Here is a 7,729-nt window from a genome sequence, read left to right as displayed (position 1 = left end):
CAGACATTGTGTAGCAAATTAAATGGGAGCTGTTGTAGTGTTTATTCTCATAACTACTTTATATTCTTTTTCATGTGTTTAGGATAGTGTCTTCCTAAAAAAACAGAGAAGAATAATAGCAGGAGAGGAAACAGTCCTTGTGCTTCTTCAATATTGTGACCTGCAGCCTGTCTGAAAACATAACAAAGCCTTGATTGTGCAAGTGCCCAGCTGATCCAACAAGCAATGAATGAGTGAGCAATGGTCAACAAGGAGGAGTGGATATCACACAGGGCAATTCAAAAAGGTTGTAGTGCTGTGAAGTGAGAGAGGCATGAAATGAAAGAGAACCAGAGATAAATAGATCATCAACCATGTGGGTTAGTTCTACTTTTTTTTTCCTTTTTTTTAACTTGAAATGGTCCAGCGTAGAGAAAAATGTGACTATAAATTGAAAAGAGATATGTCCTCCAGTATGGAAGAAAATAATCTGATTCTTTCAGTGTAAATGACTGATAATTTCAAACCAGAATCTGATCTAAACATGAATGAGATCTCCAGGAATCTGCTTGGAATCTGTTGTGTTAGAGAAGTACAGACTGTCAGATTTTTATGTTCGTTCAAGCATTTGGGCCCACATAAGGCCCAACCAGACATGCCAGCATGAGAGAGGATGAGAAATCTGACATGTTACAAGAGACCTCCTCCAGTTCTTCTTGGGAGCACAAGATTCAGCAGCAGGGAGGATTCCCTTGCCTTCAAAGACTTACACTGGTCATTTTACTCTTGAGTGGATTCAATTCAAGTCAGAATTCTGCATGAGAAAGAAGAAGATACATAGACAAATATATGGCAAACATAACGGAATCCAGATTTGATACTTGGGTACTGCTTCAAGGACTTCTTTTAAAAGCATTAAAAAAAAAAAAAAAGAGTTTGGGCAACCATGGCATCTTCTAAAATATTTGACTCTATTCTGGCTTGGTGGTGTTTCTGAGTAAAATCACTTCCTGATTTACTAGTCCTTACTGTTAGTTTTGTTAGATCATTTTAGTTCTCTTGCCACACCTTCAGCCTTTCATGTTGTTTTGTTTTTGTCACTGATCTCACAACAATAAATTGGCAGAGTACCATGAATTTGTGTCAATGGATTTTCAAAGCTCCTCATCAACTAAATTCAGCATCATAATACAGAAAATTATTTTCAGCAGGCCGTGCAAGGAATAGAGAGAGGACTTTGACAGAGAACCTAATTTTCCTTTTCCTCAGTCCACTACTTTAATCAGGGGAGCATCTCTGGTCAGATTTGTTGGCACCTAAATGAGAGTGTAATCTGACCTAATAAAGCCATGATAGTCAACACATGCTTTGAACCAAAGAAAAAGGAAATAAATTAGAATCTCTTTCAGCAGAGTTTGCAAAATTGCCAGTCTCATTTGAGCTTTGGGTTTCTTTTGAGGAGTTTTCTTGCTTGTGGTGCTAAGAGGGAGGAGGTGAAGCAGGGTCCTTTATCCCCTGCAGATACATCTGCCCTGCAAATACTGCCTCAAAGCAGCTCAAAGGACCCTGCTTTGTGGAGCAGCACAGATCTCATTTCACTGTCGGATCCATTGTTTTTCCTTAAGCAAATATGTAATAATGTCAGAATTTATGGATTAGTTATACAATCCCTGATCTGCTTTAACCAGAGTTAGTGCTGCTCCTCCCAGACTGCTGCTGTCGGTGCAGACAGACAGACAGACAGACAGGGTACCTACACGGAGCTCTTTGCATTTTTTTCTCTGTTAATGCTGCAATATTTGATAAGATGTCACTCATTTGTGGGTGATTGAATTTAAGAAGGAATTAAAATGCTTTTGCTGTTCATCACAAGTGGACAAACCTCGCTGCCCTTTCCTACAAAAACTGTCATTGAATTTAGAGTGAAATTTGGCTTGCAAAAACTATTCCATGGACCAAATCTGTCCCATGGGAGCTTGTCAGCTCTAAAAAAATCCCTGACATCAAATCTGAGGTGGATCTGGTCTCTGAAAAGACCTGCTGTTGAAAATTAAGTGTGAAATTTGAAAATTATTAAGTTGAATTATTTACCTTGCTACTTCATCATGTCTGCAAAAATATTCTCTCTCCTTCTGGTAACCTAGCAATGAATGCCCAGTGCACAGTTATTTTTTCACAATTTGTAGGGGAGTTGCATTAAAATGCATGTCAGTGTCTATTTCCTGACAGGCATGTAGCAAGCAACACTGCAGAAATGTTTGTTTATCCTGGCAGGGGCTACATTTGTTTAGTGTAACTTGCACCAGTTTTGTCCAAGTTCTGAAGTAGAAAGGAAAATATATTCTTGTTTTCTGATCAGTGTTACAAATATTCTCTTTAGCTTTGTTTTTTTTAAGAGAAGTGACTGCTAATGGATTTGGACCTGTGTCCTCTGCTGTCATATTCTCCATCCATGTACTGGAAATTGTTGAATGCTTTTGAAAAACTGATTGCACAGGCTGAGCCTACAGGTTGCAGAGTGGAGACAGGCTGGAGGAGCTGAAGAAAATGAAAAATTAAGCCAGCCAAGAGATACGTATCATGATTAATATCAGCTTCAGCAGTGGCATAAATTATGTTTTCTGAAACAGGAAATTAATGTTTATTAAGTGGTAGAAATAAACAACTGGTCCTCTTGAAGAGTCCTCAGACTAAATGCTGTTTTCTGAGTACTTCTTGGCAGACATTTTAAATACCTAGGTTATTGTGAAATGAAAAGAAAACACTGATGCTTGTGGATGAAATGCACAGGACTATCCCCAAAACAACAATATGCTGAGGCCTCTTCGGAGGTTTTTGGTTTTGGTTTCAGCTTTATCCAGACTCAGGCATGCAAGCAGGAGTTACTGCCTGCACCCAGAGGGGTCTCGGGCTTAGGCACTAAATCCTCTGCCTGGGTCCCCAGTCCCGAGACAGCCTTGCAGTGTGGGATGGGAACGAGCTGTTTCTGAGCCATCTTTTGTTCTTTGTGTTACCTTTTTGATCCTCTCAATAGGCTGCTTGGGTCCAGACTTTGAGTTTGATGTGCAAAGAGTAAAATGCAAATTCCTGTCTGCACAGGCTGGGTTGCTTAACAGTTCAAGGTGTTGGGAGTGGGGAAATGCTGAGAGAAAAGCACCAAACCCATTGCTACCATGATGCTGTGGCCCGTGGCTTGATCCAAACCAAGCTGTGTGGTTTGGGAGACTGGTTCTTAATATCACAAAGCCTGGGTTTAGCACTATCCCAAAGCGTAGGTTTAATCTTTACTCCACCTTAGACCTCTTGGCCAAAATCTGCCTCACTCAGCCTCCCCAGTCGATGTATTTTACCTGGCTGAGGTGTGTAAACCAGGAGCAGTGTAGCCAGGAGTGCAGTGTTGCTCTGCAGCCAGCACGGAGAGGCAGGGATGGCCTGGGCTGGGCTCAGTTACCCCATCCTGCACAGGGCTCTGGCCTGGGGACGGGGCAGGACAGCACACCTGACCTCCCTGCTCAAAGCTGGTGCTAGTGCTGTGTCTTACCCTGCTTCATACCTGTGAGACCAAAATAAAGGCCTTGAAGAGAAAGGGAAATTTATTATTTTGTTTATAAACAGAAGTTACACGTTGGGCACTCTACTGATTTGCCTCAAATGTTGAAGTGTTCTTGGGAAGTGAACCCTCCCTGCAGTGTTCATCCCTGTTTGCACAGTGCTGTGCAGAGAGGGCCCATAGGTGTAACTCTAGGTACACCTACTGGTTTGGCCACATCACAAGTCTGGGCATCTCTTTTCCTGGGCCTTTTTTTTTTTTTTTTAATTTATTTTGCTGTTGCATCGTATAATGATTTTTTTTGTTTTTATTCCCAAAGTTGTTTTTTTTTTGTTTACCTGACAATTAAGTACCTGCCAATAATTAAGTAGGTATCTGACAATAAAGGATCTCTGTTTCATGCCTCCAGCAAACCCATTGATTTGGGTGGGAGCTGGTTGGGATCCCAATGCAAACACGCAGCGGCGGAAGCGGGCTGTGCGTGCAGCAGGAGCTGCCAGTTCAGTGGGAGCTGTTTGTGTCAGAGCTGCCTGTGTGTGTCCAAGGCAGAGGGGCAGCCCTGCTCCCCGCCCCCTCTCCCAGCTCTTCTTTAATGCTGCCTCACTCTTAAATATGCAATCTTTAAATTAACGCGGTTTCACCAGAAATACTGCTGTCCTGCATGCCCTAACACCAGCTTCTTTCAGGAAATATTTACTTATTTTTCTCTTTAAATGTCTGTTGTTTTCGGTTGCATTCCAAAGGCCAAAACTTTTCCCATCGAAACAAAACAAGAAAAGCAAGATGTGATGTAGTGGTTTAGGCTGAGTAGGAATTGTGCTCGGATATTAATGCTACAGAAGCAGGCAGGAATGAGCAGGAGGGTACAATTATGGATGAGTGTATTTTCTTCACTGATTTTAATTTCATGAGAGCAAGTAACACGGTCCCCCCTCACCACACACAAAGGTTTCCCACTGTCCATTCAGCTGCTGAACCTCTCCCTGTTTTGTTACTCTGCTCACTCCTGTCTGTCCACTGGATTTACCTTACAAATTCTATTTATTTCCTATTGCTCCTGTATTCATTGTCTATTGTCCTCTCTGTGGCTTGTTGGAATTCTTAGACCACTCTTTCCCTCCTGCTTTGCCATGCATGCTATTTAGCTATGGCTTTGCCTTTCCAGAAAATACCCTGCTTCTCCTCCTTCCCCCTCCTCCTTCAAAGTCTCAGATTTCCCTTGCTGGCAGGCAGCGAGGGGCTGCACACCAGGCACCAGCCCTTGGGTCTGCTCTGTAACCGCAGGACCCGATTCCCCTCCTGCAAACTGAGGAGCGTGACAATAAATCAGCTGAGAGGGGGCTGCCTGCAAGTTGCAAAACAGGGACACATAGTGAAACCAACACATGGCTGGGCAGTGACCAGCACAGCTCACAGGAGTTCCCAGCTCTCCCATATATATTCCCTTGGGGACAGCAAGGCTGAGTGAGACCTTTCAACAGATTAGCTCTGCCACACTGTTTAAAGCAGCTTTGAATGTTCAGCTGAGGTGTGCTTAACCCCAAATCCAGCATCTGAAAGCGCCCTTCCTGTGCCTTCCAGGGTCCCAACTTGGCAGGGGGGTTTGTCCCTAATAATGTAAACACAGCCATGCTTTGAAGAAAATTTGAATCCAGACCTGAGCTTGAGTCCATCTGTAATCACTACTTGATTTTGCTTTCCTCAAATCTGTACTTTTGAGTACTGAGGAAAATGAGTCATCTCTCCTTTAATAGGTTCTCCTCCTGCAGCCGCCTGCTCTTTAAAATCCTTAAAAGTCCTTTACAATTGCTGCTGTTTGTGCCTGGGTCGATAGCTGTGGCAAGCAAATATTTAAAGTGAATTTAGAAGGAAGTGTCTGAAGTGACCGTGTAGAGTCTCATCTTTGAGTTGCTCCTTGAAGAAGGCAGTGGAGCTTTATTGGGGTTCAAGTGTTTGAGTGTAGGGAGCTGCTTCCAGAACCTGTATCTCCAGTCCTGCCACATTAGGTCAGAGTAGTTACTCAGTGACTTCTGTTTTCAGAGGAGTGTGAAGCCTTTGCTGCAGAAGATTTATTTTTCCATTCGACATTGTACAATATTTTCCTCCCAAGATTTCAGCGAAGTTCTGCTCTTTCTGAATCGTAAATGCGAAAGAAAAAAAAAAATTACTGTTCAGAATGTTCTCTCTTGAAAAGATGTTTGCTTTTCACAGCTCAAACAGAAAACAGCTCAGTGCATCCAAAAGCTGCCTCACCCTTTGAGCGTGTTCCCAGATCTCAGCCAAGAGCACTACTATGGAATAGCTGTGAGTAGCCGGAAGAGCATTGTAGGGATTGAGATGCAAATGAGCAAACCAAGCAGCCCCCTTCGCTGCAGAGGTTCCCTATCTCCTGCTGCCCCTCACTTTTGAACTGGGGGAGGTTTAACCTGGGCTTTGCTCCCCAGCCACGATCCCTGGCTCTGCACCCACAGCCCTTGGCTCTGCAGCCACCGGCCCGGGCTGTGCTCACTTGTGAGGCTCAGCAGCCTGGGGAGGATGAAAACTGTGTCAGCATCGGGAAGGCGTGGAGGACAGGAGGGGCTTTCAAAGTCCCCATGTTGCCATTGCTTTTCTGGGTCCCAAGAACTAAATGCCACCGCTTTTTCCGAGTTAAAAGGAGGGGGGAATAAAAGCCAGAGGTAGTAGCCACTGCAAAATAGCACACTCTGTTCCCTATCTTAAAAGTTCACAGTTTTCAGGCAGTTTCAAAAGTTCCAGAGAGTAATGTGAGCTGCCTGGGCACTTGTTTGTTTTATCAAATGCAGGGAGTTCGAATATTGCAAAGGAAATCAGATACAGTAGGTTGGGGGGCGTGCAGAGGGTTGCACATATAAACACTCTGAGGAATAAAGCAATACGGTGTTTTCTCTGTATGCTTTTCTTTCCTGTGTGAGGGAAGGAAGCAAAACATTCTAACAAAACCTCCTTCTAAAGAAATAATCAAGGCACTGAGCTCTAAAGCCTCTTCTCCCACTGCACATGACTGGGAGAAAAAGGCATTTTGCATTATTGCATGTTGTCATCACTTTGCTGAGTGTTGTCCCTCCGTGCTAATTACATGTTTACATGCATTGCATCATTGGGCAGAATTACTGTAATTATGTTAATACTTCATAATCAACAGAACACAGTACCTGTAATTTACCAAACAAAAAGGACATGAAAAGCTAAACCCACAAATGGAAAGGGATAGGATTTAATCCTCGGCGCAGCAGCAGGCAGGAAGCTTTCAGAGCTGGAATATCCTGTTTCAGCCACTGGATGCTCTCAGACGGCACCAGGGCACTTTGTAAGGTGTTTTAACAGGTACTAAGGAGGCTAACACACCAAACTGTGAACAGCGTGTAAACGTTTAATGCTAATTCATGAACTCACCTAGCAAAATCAGAACCCTTCGTAAAGCTGCATGGCAGACTCTTGAAAGAGCAACAGGAGACTAAGAAAATCACTGATCTGGAAATATTTTAACCCTTCTCCTATCTGTGGATGTACAATACCAATCTCAACCCCCTTGTTGCTTCTTTAAAAGAAGTTATGTGGCACCTGGCACATCAGGGCACAGTATGTGTGCCGCTGGATCATTTTCCTCCTACCTCCATCCGTGTTTTTTTTTTTTTTCCCTATTTATCTTGGCCCGGGTAGTTTGGGTTTTAGGCTGATTCACCCCTGCACTTCCCTCACATCCTGGAAGGCTTCTAAGGGTCTCTGTCACTAAGGGTTAAGTATCTGAAGTCAACAGTGGAATAACTCGGGACATTAAACAACACAAGGAGCTATCCCGAGTGGTCATTAAGTGGTGAAGAGTAATACAAATAAGATCGAGTCCCAAGTGCTTCCCGGTAAGTGGAGACACAAGAAAGTTGCGGCAAAATCGTCAGCCTTCATCTAGCAGGAGCCGCGCCTTGGTGGAGATCCTGCTGCGAGCTGAGTCACCTGCTGCAGCGAGGGGCAGGGCGGGCACCAGGGGCTGCACCCGGGGACAGACTGAGGGCACCGGGGCTGCACCGCGGGGACAGACTGCGGGCACCCCTGGGGACAGAGTGAGGGCACCCTGGAGACAGACTGAGGGTCACTGCGGGCACCCAGGGATGCACCCCTGGGGACAGGCTGCAGGTACCCCTAGGGACAGGCTGCGGGTCACCGCGGGCCGCCCCAGCGCAG

Source organism: Passer montanus, unplaced genomic scaffold (assembly GCF_014805655.1).
Source record: "Passer montanus isolate IOZ18808 unplaced genomic scaffold, ASM1480565v1 scaffold35, whole genome shotgun sequence".
Taxonomy (NCBI): Eukaryota; Metazoa; Chordata; class Aves; order Passeriformes; family Passeridae; genus Passer; species Passer montanus.
This window is presented reverse-complemented; position numbering follows the sequence as displayed.